The 19,429-nt window shown below is 35.8% G+C and overlaps 1 protein-coding gene across 29 annotated transcripts in view; it reads right to left on the minus strand.

The window, feature by feature from the left end:
• LOC148313773 (uncharacterized) overlaps positions 1 to 19,429 on the minus strand; it is a 152,328-nt gene that overhangs the window by 71,627 nt on the left and 61,272 nt on the right. For 20 of the 29 annotated variants that reach the window (XM_088256365.1, XM_088256357.1, XM_088256244.1 and 17 more), the window contains exon 3: positions 13,233 to 13,422. The gene's annotated coding sequence lies outside the window, so the exon portion shown is untranslated. Of the gene's footprint in view, positions 1 to 13,232; positions 13,423 to 19,429 lie in introns of those variants that run through there. The other 9 variants (XM_088256275.1, XM_088256229.1, XM_088256220.1 and 6 more) reach the window with 1 other exon arrangement.

Genomic DNA, 19,429 nt, shown 5'->3' on the forward strand with positions numbered 1-19,429 from the left:
CTTTTTCATGATTCAAGTTAAAACTATTTCAAAATAACTTAACGTAAGGTCGTTGAGTCTACTACTTACGACTGTCTGTATCATCAATTTCTACGCGTCTGGTCATACATGCCCTCCGGTTACTACACTATTGACATTGAAGATTTTGGCCGTCTAGCTCACCATATAATATTATATTTGAGTTATTTCTAAAGCGCTATTTTTACAAAATATTGTCGCAACAATTTACTTAAGTCTTTAGTTGGAATTGAAATGATTAGGATTCTGGATTATACAGTGTGGGGACAGAAGGCAACAGGGCTTGCTGTTTTCCAGGCCCGGTTTCCAAACTTGATGCTGGATTGGTGTCAGAGTTTACAGTTTTAGAAACCAAGCGCGGTAATCACTTTACCATGAAGGCGAACAGTAAGGTAAAGAATTCGTTGTGAATAAATTATATGTATTTAAAAAATACAATAAATTGAAAATACAGTATGCGAAACAACTTTTTGCGCATAAATATTTTTGTCGATTTAATTGTAAACTTTCGCTTAAACCTGCCTAAAACAACCGTAATTTTAACAATTACATTAAAATTATTCCATTTTAAAGGTAATTTTATGCAAAATAGTTTAAATTACTTTCGTAAATGTTTAGATTAACTTTTTTTTCTATTTTAGCCTCTCAATTATTCCGAACCAAAACAAAAGACCCTTTGTCCTATGAATAAATACGAATTTATCAATGTTTACAGCGATTTAATCGAGCTATTTATCAAAACGCCTTACGACTGATTTTTTAATTCATCCACAGTGTCATTCCATCGTCAGCTGCCTTTTTATGGCTGTTGTATTGAGAACCCGATGTATTGAGAAAAAAACAATGATTTTTAAGGTTTATTAATAAGGAAGTAAAGAAATTTACACAAATAAATTATCGCAATATTACAATTATATATTTTTTAATGATTTATTATGACACGTATTTCGATGCATCATTTTCAAACACCGTATACGGAGTTTGAAAATGATGCAGCATGCATGGAAATTCGTGTCACAATAGATTTTAAGAAATATAGGTATTTTGCAAGTAAAAATAAAAAATGATTTGTACTTTTAGTTGGATGAGGATAAAATACAAGGGGTGAGGACCGGTCTAGTAAATATTATTGTATGAACTTTCGATACAAGGTTAAATTTTGCTAACGTTTGTGAATACTACCACTTGTAGAATGTTCATATTTTAACTCGCAAAATTTTTCTTGTGTTAAAATAAATTATCAGAATATCTCCACTGGTATTTCATTCATCACAGGACAGTTCTAGATATTAAAGTATTATGTATTAACATATGTGGAATGGGTGAGGGGACACGACACTAATCCGTTCCTCGCGAACTAGGACACGTTCGGATTAATGGATTATTTATTTCTCATCTATGCATCTCATTTGAATACAGTACATTTTATTTAATATAGCGAAAGACAGGAACATATCAAAATGAATATCAACTGTCCAGAAGCAATAAATCAAAACTAAAAAAGGAGGAATGTGCAGCAATGGCGTGCACAGAGAATTAATTAGTTTAGGCGGTAGGGGTTGGTAGTAAGGAAAGCTAGGTACTACTTAGGTAGGGTAGATACTGGTTGCGGTTTTTTTATGTCATGAGCGTAAGTAAGTTTACTTTTTTTCAGAATCAAAAAATAAACAACAAAAAAACAAAAAATCTCACTATTCTTCTTAAGATTATGTTATTTGACAAATAGATAAATAAGTGTATTAATTCTTTATGTCTACCGAAATAAATTATAAAAGGACCAACCAAAATAACAATGTATCATTTTTAAAGGACATTATTCACTGTCATTATTTTAGTAATCTGCGGTATTATCAGCAGAAATTCGCATTTTCCATTGGGATTAAAGCCGATTAATAAAACCTAATATTGCCGCGATAAAAATAATAAAAATCTCAAATATTTGTCGAAGCGAAAAACAAGAACAATCAAAAAATATTTCTCGCGCACTTGGGTAATTTGAGATGGATCCTGAAGGATTACCGAAGCCTCACGTCTCGCGGAAATAGGAGAAAATTCACGCAATCATAATTCGGGCAGGCGTGTAAACATATCGGGAGAGGAGGAAGATTGGGGGGGAAACAGAAAAGATCAATCATCCGATGGTCCGTACGGGCCGATTAGCCATCACGGTCAAAGGGGATAATCGGTCCAATTGCCAGCCCTGGAAGGGCCGAGGGCCGAGGGCCGAGGGTAGGGGGGAGGGGGGATACTTGCGTATTGTTCTTGCAAGATTAGAGCCTAACAGAAAAATATCAATATCACCCTATTATTAATGGAAGAGATATCTCGATTTATACGATAATATAACTGGATATACCCACTAATGCCAATATTAGAAATTCGACAAGTACCTTCATTTGGGATTTGTGCTATGAAGCGTATTGTTATTATTATTATTACTGTTAGAAAAATGTTTGTGCTCTTATTATATAAAAAAATTCAATTTCATACTTTTTGCATTAGTATAGGTAATATAATTAGCCCTTGATTCAAAATAACCACGGTACCAGAATCATATCCATACTATCATTTACAATAAACCTTTTCTATACATAACCTCGAGAGACTCGTAAACGTTAGCTTGCACAATTTTTAAGTGCGTGTATGTAACCCCAAGTTCCCTATCCATTGCTGTTATTCTCCTTTGCCTGAATACTATTCCTCCTCTATTTTGTTTTCCGAACAGCGGTTACGGTAATGAGGCGCAGGAACATTTGACAATCAACATAACATTGCGTCGATCTGATGCAGTGCCCTATGCACTATTGGGTGCGGATAAAGATCAGAGGAATGATAAATTTCTTTTCATTACAAGGTCTGATGAAAAAAATATGGAAATAGATTTGATTTCATAAAATTTAATCATTTAAAAACCTCTGATCATTCGATGCATTTATGGTGATAAATATACTAGACGCAAAGTTGGAACCAATACTGGGATTCTTTTGAATAACTAAACAGTGTAGACCGACCATAACTAAACAGTTTAGATCGGACCCACAGCAAATACGTTAATTTAAACTAACAATGTATTATTAATGGTGCCAGTAGCCATATTGAGTATGCGGGAAATGCCAGACAGGAGGAAAATCGTTTCCAAGAGATCAAGCGAAGTGGCCATTTACGTCGGGCACATAATGAATATTAGATATATTGAGTGCAGTCAGAAGCCAGTGAGTGATGTTCGGAGGAGGGCGGCTCGCGGGTCAGGATGGGCGGCTCCCTGACACCGCTCGACCATTTATCATCCCCTGGTAGCCAGAACAATGGTCCACCGCAGCCGCCCCCCGGAGATAAGAAACAATCACTCGAAACGAGAAGAGCTTGCACTCCGCAGGGAAAACCCGTACTAAACTAACCATCACGCCGCTCCCCGCAAAGGCAGGCAGAGACAATACAACTCGACTACTTTTACTATTACCTGCCCGTGAAAACAACTGTAGTTTACGAAACTAGTGTGTAATGAAATAAAACTAAAAAAGTGGTACTATACAAATGTTTAATTTAAAAAAAAATCAACAATAGAACTCCACACCACTCTATCTTTACAGACAAGCTTCGCCTCTTCCACATTCACGCGTCTCCTCATACACACCCACCGATCATTCCGACTCCTGACCTGACCACTCTCAAGTATTTGAAATAGTTGATAATGTCTTCCTCTACTCCTATTTCCAACTACATCCGCCTCATAAATTTTAAGTTTTAATGCTCTTTCCTCACTCATTCCTATACTACTAAGAAAAGTGCCAATCTATTATTTGTTGCATACATAATTTAAATATTAAAAATAATATTAAAAAAAAACATGAAAAAAAAACTTGATATCACATTAATCGAAATAAACGATCATAAGACGAGAGAAATTATAGGGAAATGAAAAGTTGCATTAAATAATATAACGTAAATGAGTGGAGATACGCTTAAAATCCGTGCCAAACTATTATTTCATGACTGAACTATAATAAAATGAGATAATATATCAAAAAGGCAGTAATAGCAGAACACTCGCGATGAAGGCACACGAGCACTTTAGTAAAAGCTTCATTTTCGTTCATGTTATTAAAAGTAATAGCTCAGTTATAAGTATAAAGTATATAAAGAAGAAGTATTGTATGCACGAGTTATAAATTAGAAGCCACCAGAAGACGAGAGTATTGTTTTTCATCATTACATCCAAAGGAGGAATTTTCAAACTATATATGAACACTTCCAATCGAAATAATTTCATTACGTAGCAAAAAAAAAACAGGCATGGAATTATGAATAATGACATTTTTACGACGAGCAAATACACAGTCACGTATCCAGGGTATACAATGACTGAGAATAAACGAACGAAACAAAAAAAAAGGTATATAAGAATAAATTTTAATAAGGAGAAAAACAATTCCCTTAAGGGAATCTCAACAGTGACTAAGGGAATAAAGTCGGACGGAAGAATTCTCGGAAATTTCCAATTAATAAGGGATGATATTACAGTCCCGCCGCACCTGGGTCACCGAAACGTATAGATAAGTAAAGAATATTCATTATTCGTGTATTCATAAGAAGAAAACATCGAGTTTCAGATACAGTCATGTTACAAATTTAAAATATAATTTTCTCTCGTCGGGGAGTAATTCGAAACTTCAGTTCAAACAAGCGAGCCTACGAATGCGGTAAACTTTGTTCCGTTCGCACAATGTGGATTATAAACAGTTTTAACAACTATTAATCTCACAGTCAATATTAACTTCTAGAGCGGCAGTTAACAAGAGAGGCTCGTTGTAATTAGTTGTATGGGAAGAACGCTGAGACAACCGAAATTAAGCTGGTTTGCCGACGCCAAGTCAGAAATACCAACGTAACACTCCAAATATACTAGAATACCATCTACACACCGTAACACGAGCAAGCCGCAACTGTTACGAGTAATAATAAGTCAATAACGTAATAATATTATCGGTGATGGAACTTAACGTTGACCATTTCACACTAAGCCATTTACTATTCCAAATTACTTCCGGCATTAGGCGAACTGCCAGATGCAGAGTACTGCAGGAGCCAATCCGGGTTACGGCTCAATAAAAAATATATCTCGCCACACTTCTCCAAAGAGAGAGAATAATGTAAGCGGGAGCCACATTCACAATCATAAAACATCCTATACACGCGAATAAGAACAGACGTCTTAACCAAAATACAAGAAGTTTACGATCTCTGCGATCGCAGCAGCACAACTAAGTGTAAGTTTAACATACAAAAAAACATCTACACCATTTGAGTAGATATATCTAAAGTTTCCTATAAAACTCAAACTAAGGCTGACCATAAAGCATAGGGCGTAGTTTTCGTACCAGAAACATTCACCAGTCGCACGGTGGCTCCAATTTGCAGCAGAGAAATCTCCTGAACCATAACCGCCGTACGTCGCATGCAAATTAACTCTAATGGAATCAGTAGACATGTGAACAAGTCAACAAATTTGCATAGTCCGTAATAAGCTTGGATATTACAAAGAAACAATGAAATTCTGTCTTGTCCGCAGTGTGGTGATTACGTTGGGGTCACCAGTGAAGGAATAACCATGGCCGACGTTTACGAATGATATTCGTTATTGCACCAAATTTTAATTTAATTATTCATATATTTATGTTTAATCCCTTTAGTCTCCTGGTTTCGAGAAGTACCCGTCTCTTCGTCAGGATAATTACTACATCAGATACAAAGCGCATGCAACGGATTGACTTTTTTTATCAGAATGATTATTTGAGTGGTCAGAAAGATAGCATGATTCGAAGGCATGGCCTAGGTGACGTTATCTAGGATAGAAAGACATAAAACCTGAGGACGAGGAGAGCTGATCCCAGCAGTCTACAAGGACAATAAACTGGGATGTAGCCAGGAAGAAGAAGATTATTTGAGTGATTATTGAACGTAGTAAAATGTGTGTACTTGCATTATTATTATTATATATTTATATTTCACCACATATATTACATTATCCAAGGAAAGCAGATATTGATAGACATATATGTAGATTATAAAAGGAGTTTTCTATCGGCGATACTGCATACTTTTTTGGTGTTAGCCTCATAAAAAATCCCAAATAAATCGATAGACATACATACAAAAGTCAAAAATATATTTTTTAAATGATTTAGAATTTGACTAGTGAATAAAGCCGTCCGTAAAAACCGATAGGTTCGTTATTCAAGGTAGATACGAGTTAACGGCAAACATACATATGCATGACCTCAGCAGATGGTCTCAGATTCACGCGGACCCTTGGACACGCCGATGGAATATGCAAATGGAGGACACTCATTAACTGGTCCCCCGCCCTACTGAACTGTGGTGACCCAGCTACGAACTTACAAAGTACTCTGTGCGACATTTGAGCCAACTTTATTTTAACCAAATTAATATTTTCATAAATTTCTGACAAACTAATAAACCATCACCCCGCTTTCCCGCAGGGATAGGCAGAAAAAATATAAGGCCCACCAATCTGTCTTTCCAAACAATCTTCGCATCTTCCACAATCATGCATCTCCTCATGCATAACCGCCGATTATTCCGACTCCTGAACAGACGGCATTTAAATATTTGATATGATCATGTCGAGCTCTCCTCGGTCTTTCTCTGCTTATATTACCAATCACATACGCCTCATAATTTTGTTTTACTATCCCTTCTTCACTCATTCGATTCACATACCCATCTCAACACACCTTTCTAAATTTTATCGATAATGCTTATCTCAGCCTTGTATTTTTATTATTTCAACATTTGAACATCTGTCATACATCGTTTTGCCGCACATTCGTCTGAGGAATCGCATTTCGACTTCATTCAGCTTACCTTCAACTTTCTTAATTTTATCGTTTTTTTTCGTCAACATTACCAATTTGATTACATTAAACGTGACTCATTTTATTACCGGTTTTTCTTTCCCAAAGTATGACGGTGCAATTTCACCCCTAAGCAAGTCTCCCTCCGTTTGCACCCACTCCCGAGTCTTCCCGTTCGGACTGTCCCGTTAAAACTCTTATTGTGAAACTTTTAATTGATTTTCGCGAACAAGTGTTCCTCCAGCCGAGTGCTCCCGTACTCCTGGGCGAAGTAACGTCGGGTCTCTAGGATATCGATTCGACTGGCAGATTAGCCGTTAGCTTTAAAATGTTTGCAAGTGGTGTGGCGTTCTATTCTCTCTGCGGGGAAGCGGTGTGGTCGTTAATTCATTCATTCAAACCCTTATCCGCACCCCAATGGTGCATTGGGCACTGGATCATACAAACGCAGTGTTATCTTAATCGTTAACACACGAAGGAAAGGTGATCAGCCCCCCGCTTCAGGTACCAGTCCAGGGTTATATGGAATAAATATTAGAGTGAAAAATCAGTTATATTTATGTGACCCCCCCCCTGGGAATCGAACCCGGGACCTACAGAACGGTAGCCGAGCGTGCTGACCATTACACTACGGAGGCGGAGGGGAGGTCGTTAATTAGTTAGTTACAATTTAAATATCAATGAACACGTATCTTAAAACACATTTGAAGTCTTAGTTAGTTTAAAATTGATAATAAATTATTGAAGCGAAATCAATCCTTCTTGGTGGGTTATAGTCTTTGTGATGATCAGTTTGCTTCTTTAGCGGGCAGTCTCTACCCGACTCTATCATTCGCTCGTCTCTTCAACTCGGCGTACCCGCTACAATGCATGTCGGAGATAATTGGGTCCATGTAGGTCAAATCAATATTAATACGGTAAATCATATCATATTAATCAGGTGTTTATTAATTAACTCTAAAATGGATTATGTCGCTATTATCTCCCGCGATGCAGGCCAGGTCTGGACCCGATTAATGAAGCGAGCCATTAGTGAGATAGGGTGCAAAAAGTGAGTCGAGAGTTGGGACAGTCTAGTGGAGGGGGGGTGAGGTGCCCGGCGCCGGATAGCGAATAGCCCCGAACTGCGAGTAACGAGGAAAGTTTATCAAGAGCGCTGTATAGATTACACCAGCTTTATCAGAGAATCACTTCACGCCGGCTATCTATGAGGAGCGGGTTTAAGTAATTACCTCCTAATCACTTAATTAATTATTATTATTAAAATTAAAACAATATCCGCTCTCTATGTGGAGCATATGAAGTCCACAAACTGTTTCCAGGATTTTTTTGGCGGCTGCCAGCTCCCTAGAATCCTCTCAAGTCAGGTCCGCGTCGCGAAGTTCAGACGAAAACTGCTTGTCAGCAGTGGTCGTCACGGGCGGCACGAACCTGATGCCTTGTTAAAGAGGCAAGTTTGATTAAGGCTCTCGGGAGGCATGCGGAGTACATGGCCAAGCCAACTGAATTGCCTCTTCTTGACGACAGTTGTGGACAAAATTTGCTGCATCCTACGCCTTATCTGATCGTTCCTCACAAAGTCAAACCATCGCACGCCGAAAATTCTTCGCAGACACCTATACTATACTCACCTATAAGATAAGTACTTAATTAATAATCACTATTATAGGAGATCAGGCAAAACGGAGGTGTTCGAGATGTGGTGCTACAGGCGCATATTGGGGGTTCACTGGTCGGAACATGTAAGGAACAACAAGGTATTAAGCAAGGGCTGGAAGTCTAGATACTTACTAAATAAATTAACACAACAGCGAGCCAAATGAAAGGCCATGATATAAGACACCCAGGTCTGATTCTTACGGTTGCGGAAGGCTTGTGCGAAGGCACAAACTACAGAGGACGACCCTGCTTCATACATGGACCAAATTTATCTCCGCCACGCGTTGTAGCGGGTACGCTGAGTAAGAGACGAGCAGAGGACAGAGACGGGTGGAGACTGACAGCCTACAGTAGTAAGCCCTGTAGATAACCATATTCTTATTCATCTATGTTGAGATGTCAAAGAAAACTTTATTTTTTACCTAAAGAGTATGTTTTGCAATTCAACACATGTCTCGCTTCGACACTTAATTTACTCAGCCTCAAGAATCTCTATCTCTGAATTTCGGTGAAAACCGATAGAAATATAAAGAAAAAACACATTTTGTCTAGATTAATTCCACTCGGCTAACGGTTTGAGAGCTTATCAATTACGGCCCAGACATTTGTTCATTCACAGTCGAAAAGAGTTCTTTCCTATCTGAAAAAAAAACATCGAGAACGATAATTTGAGCACTAAACCGAGCGTGCTAAGCACAATTACGACGCAATAAGAACACTACCTTCTCGACGAGGCATTGTCGCTTCACAAATACGAACACCGACAGAGATGCTCTTTAACGGAGGAAATGGGAGAGATTATTACTTCACTACGACTCCGAATATACAAAACATAATTTAAACGGTTTTAAATTTCCATAGAGAAGAACGTAATGCGACAGAGTCATGGTAAAAATGTTTATACTCCGAGAAAATTGTATAAAAGAAGAAAGAAATGAATTCTAATGGGATATTTTGCAAATGGTACGTTCAAAGATAAGAATAAAAAAAATTCACTAAACGTTATTTATTGCACACGTATTACCACACTAAAAGGTTTTAAGTAATAAAAATATTGATCATACAAAGAGCACTCGAACAGCGCAAGACACGAGTACTTTACTAAACGATTACCCAAAACGTACAATATTAAGTGCCGCTGAAACATGTAGGGTAATTTCCTAGCAACACACACATTTCGTGTTATTTCCGCACCCGTACCGACTAAAGAACATTCTCGTCTAGAAAATAAGACAGGAGAGCGAGAGAGAAGAATCTAATGCCCCCCCCCCCCCCGGGCAGGCAGTGCTACAAACATCCCTTACACATTAGCTAAATATTTACTACAATTATAATGTGGGAGGGTACCCGCACCCCCAGAAGGGTGTTCCGATTCACCCCAACGCTGGCTCGCTACTGACCTGTATACGAATCGTAAAGAATTTTCGCCCAAACAGAAAAACCTTCTATTAAAGTCACAACATTATTTATTGAAATGGACGTGAATTTCAAATGTAATGAGAGGTTTATTAAAAAAATACAGACGGTAAACGAAATAATGGATTTGTTTACACAACGGGAATATCTGCTCCATATGATTGTAAATTGTTATGTGTAATTATGTATTTGATCTAATAAATAGTAAAAAAAAGCAAATACACTAAGGAAAATTCATGAAATATTACACAAGTATCTATGGATATAAATCGTTATTGGAATTTTGTTTTCTGAAAAAGCTTTATGGGCAATATTTATGATTAAAATCAACAATTTAACTTGAAAAGAAAACACATGAAAACATATAAACTATAAATAAGTTACTTTTTTACTAATATTTTTTTATGTCCAAATCATTGTCCACAAACATTGGATATTTGAATAAACATTTTTATCAACATTTTAACAGAGATAAAAGTTTAGATTTATTAACTTTATAATTCACCGATTCACATTTTTTGTCTGTTTTTCAATAATACAATTCGTTATACTTAAAAAACAAAAACATTTCCCAAACAACCCCCTCCATTTATGCTGACTATTTTCCCCCTCCCCCGTCGCATGTAGATATGGCCATGTAGCTTAATGACAGGAACGTGGAAAATTAAAATGTCAAAGCTCTTAAAAAGCTGGGATCTCTTCATTAAGCTCTGTACATGCGACGTCGGCTTATCCGCCGCTGTGGGATTTTTTACACAAAGCTTCCATGTAAATATTTATTCCTCATGCCTGTATTTGACCGACTTTTCACGAGGGGAGAGACATACAGCTCTATGGCGCAAACAGAACTCGAACAGAGACATGACGTAGGATATCAACTACGTAATCCAGCTTTTGTCATATTTTGCAAGCGCGAAATTTTTCTTTATTTTTATCCATACAAAATGATGATCGGAGTTAAAATAAAAGGCATTCGTCGTAGGCTCTTATACAATAACAAAGATATTTTATTATTCTTATACTTATATAAATATTAGCAATATCTCCCAACTTACAAAAAACAGACAAGTGATACTAGTCAACGTTTGTAACATTTATGGCTGTTGGAAATATATGGGGAGATAGTGCTTGTATATTAAAATTATCAAAAATGATAATAAGATGCAGTAGATGACTAAATGAAGAAGCTCGAGATGAATTCATCTTTATCGACTGTTTTGAACATAATTTCTACTTAAAGTAATTGTTTTTTCGACAGGTTGATAATGTCCTCGAAAGGCGAAACAGCTATCACAAAATAAATACATCCACTACAATTATAGAATGTGCTTTGATTTAAAGATTATAAAGCTTAGATATTTTTGTGTTCATTATTATTTTCATCTTTCTTCAGATTCTTATCTGTATTTTTTCGTTGCAAAACTTTGCATGGACTTCAAAATCCGATGACAAACTGCTTCAATTGCAGTTTATCGGGACTTCATAAATAATGGTTTTTTTTTTAAATCATACTTTTAAAAAACCTTACACCTATTAACGGATATCTTCAAACCAATCCATTTATGCCCATTCAAGAATGAGAGCAATAATTGGTCAATGTAACAATTATATTGTGTATTTTAAGATTGATAAGCCCAATAGGATAAATGTATCTTCCATTTTAGGAATGCAAAGCTGAGATAAGCACTATCGATAAAATTAAGAAAGGTGTGTTGAGATGGTTTGGACATGTAGAACGAATGAGTGAGGAAAGAACGGTAAAACAAATTTATGAGGCGAATGTTAGAGGGAAAAGAAGCAGAGGAAGACCGAGAAAAACATGGCACGATCAGATATGCCAAATACTTGAAAGTGGTCAGGTAAGGAGTCGTAATGATCGGCGGGTATGTATGAGGAGATGCATGAACGTGGAAGAGGCGAAGAATGTTTGCAAGGACAGAATGGTGTGGCGCTCTATTCTCTCTGCCTACCCCTGCGGGGAAGCGGCGTGATGGTTAGTTAGTTAGTTTTTTTTTCCATCAAAACGATGGAATCCCACCAAGAAATGTGAATAAATAAAACATTAATTGGACGCAGTGTGTATTATGATATAATTCACCATCAAATTTCTTCCAAAAACCACGTCGCAGATTGGTTTACCTTTCAAATTAAAGCATTACATCAAATTACACGGAGTCCCATTAAACCGCCGGAGGGCCACAATTAGTTTACCCGCCCGCTCCGCCCCCGCCGAGGGAGGAACTTCCTCGCGATACGGAAGCAAATTAAAAACATTACAAACGATCTCATCACACGGCGCGAATTTCTCGACAGGACGGTCAAAGCACGTGTAACGCGGTTAGATACTAGGGTCGTTTGATAAGTCTGGTAAAATAACAACGGAATGATAACACAACGTACTTGTTATCAGGTCATATCGAGTCAATTACCCGATGTGGCGCTTTGTTAAGGTTTAAGGGTAGGTTGTAGCGAGCACAGTAGCAGTTCCGAAAACTATTGAAGAAGCAACAAAGCTAATTAGGTTTCGATTTGATTCCTAATCCTTCCTTAACTCTGAACTTGACCCCATGCGACACATTCCTGCTTTCATACATGTAAATTTAAAGAATTCTCATATGACGTCATCGTCCCTGTTACGTATTTTGGTGGCTACGTTTGCGATTGATAAAAGAAGTGACTTTGTATGAAACAAAAATATTCATCGCTAAAGGAAGTTGAAAAAGTCGCTAAACGAAGTGCATCTTCATCAATTGAAATAACAACACAAAAACGGTGTCAAACATGTTTTTTTTCCTAATTTCTAAAACGGCAAACGTAGATTCATTTCGGCAAATGAGACATCAAGGGGGCGTACTCACAGAAAGGGGTCCATGACAGCATCCACAAAATGCGTGTGATTAGGTTAGATAGATTAATTTCGGCGAATATGAGACCAATTGAGTATATATAAAGAAAGGATTCCCATTGAACAGCAACTATGAAAGAACGTGTAATGCGTTTAGCTAAATTATTTCGTCAAATAAGGCACCAAGGGGGCATACTCACAGAAAGGCATCCTTGACAGCACCCATTTATGGACGTGTAATGCGCTTAGTTAAATTAATTCCGTTGAATATGAGACCGATTGCTAGATTGATTTCGTCAAATGAAACACCAAGGGGGCGTACTCACAGAAAGGGGTAATTGACAGCATCCATCAAAAGACACGTGACGAGGTTGGCTAGATTAATGCCGGCAAATGAAACATCAAGATAGTGCACTCACAGAAAGGAGTCCCTGGTGAGAGATGGTGGTGGGGCTAGTGCGTCGGGCCCCCCGCGCCCATCCCGGCCGGCAGGTGGCGCCTGCAGCGTGCGCTGGCCTAGCGCTCTGGGCACTGTGTACGTGGGCGCGCACCGCGCGGGGGCGGCTAAGGCACAAGGATGCACTTCACTTAGTTCCGACAAAACATAACCTGGAAAGAAAAATTAATATTAGTAAAAATAAAAATAAAAATGTTTTCTCCTGTGTATCGGGATTACGAAATTTTAATTCAGAAGCTCACTATCTAAATTAATGGCTTCAGCGCTACAAGCTTCCATAACACTTTTTTTTATGGGTTCGTGGGGGATAAGGTGTTCAAAGAATTTTTTCTTTATAATTCTAATCATATTAAACACGGGAAAGTCTTAATTTATAATGTCCTATATTAAAAACAGTAAATGACTAAATGGCGCCTGATTGAGCAACAGTTGATGCGTCATCGGGATCACAAAATGCGTCACGTTTAATTCGCAAATCGTGAAAAGTCTACGCGCAACAAACGTCACAGAACTATTGTGCGTCAAAATTTCGATTGCGAACATTTTAAATATTTATATTCAAAACTCATCGAGAATATTCAACAGTTTTTATAAAAAAATAGATGTCAATATATGTTTTTTTTATATACCTTAAAAAAAACTACAGTTTTTACGATGTTCCGATACGCTGGATAATATTGCTTTCCTCCCCTCAGTATGAAAGCTTCTCGAATAAGCGGCAAAGCGCTATAAACTAGCGGTCATACACTTTAGATATCAACTTTGTTGGGAAAAGTTGGCAAAGGAATGCCGCAGCTGGTGGAAGGCCTTCGCTATTTCATCTTTCACCAAACCGATACTTTATAGCTTTAAAATCGTAAAAATGAAGTCTTGCTTAACACGTTTTCATGATACAATGTACACAGATATAAATATTGTATATCACCCTTGAATTTATAGGGGTTTCACGACCGTTCTTCAAATAAATTACAGACGTACAGCAATGCGCGAATGAAAATAAACATTAAAATGTGGTTTACTAGTATTTCTTTATGTTAGAGAAATTATTATTTGAATTATTACAGTTGAGTTAACGAGATGAATAAAGTAATAATCAAAAGGTTATAGCCTGCACACTTTCGATGCACGCATAAAAAACATTTTATAACATACATAAAAGTAAAAATATAGTTTGCCCAATAAGGAATTTGATTCACTCATTTTGGAGAAGTGTTATACAAGGTAACTAACTAACCACAAATAAAGAGTAACAAAAAGTATAGAAAAAGGGCACATACAGCAAGAATAGGATAAGACTGGGAGACAAAATGATAATTTGGTCCCAGACCTAGGAAAGATTGCCCATGCTTGCTTTACACGGTCCAAACGCAGGTGTGGAAATGTTTTCAGGTTTAAATTAATAAATTAGTAAAGAAATGCATTTCAGTTCAAACGTTCGAGTAGAAATATTCATTCAAACTGATTCTAAACTTGTATGCAATCGATTAAAAGCACGTAAACAAATTGGCACAAACAAATTCTAAAGTTATCACGAAAATAAAACAGCGATGAAAAGCAATACCGAAAGCGCAAAAAGTTTAAAATGTGGGTAAATTGGTATTGGTTATTCTTTGGCGTTCAACTAACTGTGCGGGGAGCTGGAACTTTTATAGTTGCCGTGTTTAATCGACACTTCATTTCCAATCGAAACAAAACAGGTTATTTTCAAACTTTTGATTGCGAAATAAGAGGAATCTTCACTAGCAATCCCAAACATACTAAAATAGTGGAACATTTCAGCAATATTAATTCATTTTTGCATTTTTTTTTTCAGTGTGATTTTTTTCTATGTACTGACTCGAAATTAAAATATGCATATGACCTTTTAGTACCCAAACGTAAGAACAAATTTGGATTGAGGACGCTACATTATATTATCCTAAGATGTTAAGTATTTATGTAGTTTAGTATTTTAGTATTTAGTAGTCTTTCAGGGATGGACTGTTGGAAGGTAACGTACAATATAACTTTGTTATATAATAATCATTATGTTGTATAATAATATTGACTAACTAACTAACCATTGATTGACTAGGCAGTCACTTTGTGGTAAAACCTATCCAATTTTAATTTACGTTTTTCTTAGTAAATACCACTACTTCTTCAAATCTCCATGAGGTGTTTAAAAATGATGCAGAATGCATAGAAATACGTGTCATAAGAGATTTGAAGAAATAATAATATTTACTTAGTAAGACTTAAATTAAAAAAAGTCTTTATTTTGATTGTTCTTATAGAGAATAGAACGCCACAACAATCTGTCTTTGCAGATTTTTATAATTTAATAATAGTATAAATAATTGAGTTTAATTTAATTATAAACTAAACATTATTAAAGTAATCATTTTGTTTGATTAATCATAAAAATCAATCGATTCAAATGGATTGCACAATGTTATAATGATAGGGCAGAATAGATTAGTGGGAAATTCAAAATATCGCGTTGATAGTAGACACGCAATACTAGGAGTCAGTGACCTCATCGCTTGTGTATGTGTGCAGTATGTGAAGGCAACCCCATATGAACAAGTAGGTTACTTTAATGCAGGCTTCGGTCAATTGCAGCCCGTCACGTATTTCTACGTGGTTCGAAACTTCATACTACGTTTGAACTATATTATCTTATGTTTTGTGTATTATATACGTGTCCTAATTCTATTGTTTTGAGATGGTAATAGAGAAAAAAACAACGCTCATCCAATTTTAGACATACAAGTGATGAAGTTTTTGTAATTTTCGTCCTAAAAAAGACAAAAGCATTAAAATATTTAAATTGTTTGGGCACGCGAAATGACTGAAAGATGAATGAAACATGAAACAGATGTAGGTACGATGCAAGTATGACTGAAAGAAGAAGACGGGGAAACCTGAAGAGAATGTGGAATAATCAAGCACTCCAAATACTTAAATCTGTAATATTTTTATGGAATATTTGTGTTAAATAATGGTTAGAGATTATGACTTTATTAACTGATTCGGCAGTCACTTTGTGGTAATATATTTGTATTTTTAATTTTATTTTTACTGGATAAATAACACTTTTTTAATAATCTAAAGTGATTTAATGCATGCCGTATCATTTTCACGTTGTTTGAAAATCATACGGATTGCATTGAAGTACCTACCTATCACAATATATTTTAAGAAATAGTGGTATTTACTGAGTAAAAATTAAATTGAAATGAATTAGTTAAAAAAAAATAATATACTCATAAAGCATATCTAGAATAGTTCTTAAAAAATCATGTTTTAAATATAAAGTATAGGTATAGACAATGGAGGTACTTCAAATTTGTAAATATCAAATAATTTTTTGACATATCATTCACTCTGACCGAAAAAAAAATGTGAAGACATCGGTGCAACAGACTTTCGGAATTTTTCTAAAAGATATTTTCACTATACTGCTAAACAGGACGAAACTGAAAAACGAGTTTTCCGGGTTTATGCGTAAATCCTAGCGACCCTCTAGTCGAAAAAATTGCCAAGCTCTGCATTAATGTGTAATATTTCGCTGTGGCGTTATGGGTAGCAGCCTATGGGTATGTACAGCGCGAAGGCATAGCGTTGGGCCCATTTACACCCTGTAGCGGGTCGTATGATGTACTACACGAAAGAAAGAAAAAACTTCACAGCACGCGACGCGACAAACTGAAAAAAAGAGTTCTTGATAACTGACTTGTATAATTTTTCAGGATTTCAAACATGAAGTGAAAACAGGCGTCTTGAGAGGACACGCATATTCATAAAAATAATGTTAAGGTAACGTGCCATTAACGTATTTTGAACGCGTTCAAAGTATAATGTCGGATATGTTGAAATCCAATGTTTTTAATGCTATTTCTACACGAAAAAGTAATATAGTTACTGGAGATTTGATAAAAAAAACTATTAATTGAGTTTAACAAAGAAAGAAAAGTATAACCTAAATTTCATACAAAAGTGTATAGTACTAAAAAAACTAAATAACCATCACGCTACTTCTCCGCAAGGGTACGCAGAGAGAATAGAACGCCAAACCGATCTTCATTAGCAAACAATTTTTGTCTCTTCCACATTCGTGTATCTCCTCATACATACCCACCGATTATTCAGACTCCTGATCTAACGACTTTCAAATATTTGAAATTCTTGAACATGCCAAGTATTTCTCGGTCTTTCTCTGTCTTTTGTATACTTTTGTATAGCAGGTACTAATGAAGTTTGAAAAGGATATGCCATTTTTGCGTTTTGAAATCTGGCCTTATACGACACGATTCGTCCTATATGAGTTATGATTCGTTTTAGAGATCGCTTTGGCTAATACCGTTCATTTGAAATTTAACACCGTCATCTATTTTACCCGATAGGTTTAAGTATAGCGATCAAACAAAATGTCACCTGAAACGGAAACTGATCCTGAAGATACGGATCACAATCAATATTTGATGCACTACCTACATGACTCTTCATTCGATAACTCAAAAAGATAATTTTGTATTTATTTTAAGTTTTCAACTGGTTTTGAAGCAAATAGCTTCTTTCTAAAGACTAATAGTACTAAAAACTATCTACATTTTGTGATGACAGGTGGTACCTGCCCATCAACACAAAAAGTAAATAGATTTACCTCAACCACCTTAATTAAAGCACTCCTAACAATAATTAATTACAATTTAACTTTATTATTGACGTTTCTTGGTGGAAACGCATTTTATAGAAGAAAATAGCAACTAAGTTAATATTATAGTTTTTTCCACATTTATTTTATTTGACTAGTGATCGGGTCGTCGTTACCGACATCATCACACTGGCGGGAGACTAGATAAAATTATATATTATATATATATATATATATATATATATATATATATATATATATATATATATATATATATATATATATATATATATATATATATATATATATATATATATATATATATATATATATATATATATATATATATATATATATATATATATATAATAAAACAAGGTAGGGGTTGAAAATCATGTTTTTTGTATATTGAATATCAGAAGTGTATTATAATAATAATACATAAGTTATAGTAAGGGTTTTAAGTACGATTTTTTTATATTTTATTTATAGAAATGCATTTCCGTATGTGAATTTAAGTAAAATATGGGTGAATTTAGAACCGTCAGTTCAAAACTACTTCAGCACATTTGCATTGCATTGAAGTCCTGTATTCTCTGAGAACTTAAAAAATATTTTTATATAAATTTTTTTGAAAACAGAGACATGGTTGTAGACATTATGATGGAGTGAGTTGTAGATACAGTACAATACTGAACTAAATTTAAAGAAATTTAGGATGTTAAACATTGATCAATAACTTTCCTGGCTACCTCTGCCAAATAATTTTCAGACAAAAATAAAGCACGTTATCCACGAAAATTTTCCCCACCACATGAAAGAGACCCCTCTCATTTTCACGGAAGCTCTTCCGCCATAACTAATTCAAATCGAATGGCCCTTGAAATCGTGTGATCACACGAAACTAGGCGATAACAATAATATACAAGTACATCGCCGTGTTATCACAAAGAAGAATACAATCGGTGTAAAATTACACGTCAAACACACCTGGAAAGCGTTTAAGCACACTTAAGTCCCGATACCTTCCGGCTTGGGGTTAATTTAATACCGCGATCATTTATAACGCGAGATGATGAGCTTTCCTCGTTACTGCGGGTGTGGCGCCACTTGCCACCCTCGTGTGCCAGGGGGAGTAATGTGTAATAACACCGCAAGGGGAGTATATAAACCTTTTTAAATACATACATTATAGTGTAAATAAAGATTAATGGATAAGAAACGCAGATAAACCATTAAATACATAAATAAGTCATCATTTTATTGCTATCTCGACGTAAGTAAAGAGTCTTTGCAGATATGTATATGAAAGTCCGAGCAATTGCAGAATCGAGCTTTGTAACGATTTGTAATTGGATGGTTTCAGCAATTATTTTAAATACGAGTTACATTCATGGTTTTACCCATGATCGACAACCACATTACTGGAAAGTTGTATATTAGCTTCAATTGAATATAAACAAAAACACAATGAAGGACATATTGATATAATATTCAAGTGAACTTATTGTAGTCATTCT

Source organism: Brachycentrus maculatus, unplaced genomic scaffold (genome assembly GCF_059751285.1).
Source record: "Brachycentrus maculatus isolate JH-2025_06_01 unplaced genomic scaffold, ASM5975128v1 h1tg000005l, whole genome shotgun sequence".
In the NCBI taxonomy this organism is placed as follows: domain Eukaryota; kingdom Metazoa; phylum Arthropoda; class Insecta; order Trichoptera; family Brachycentridae; genus Brachycentrus; species Brachycentrus maculatus.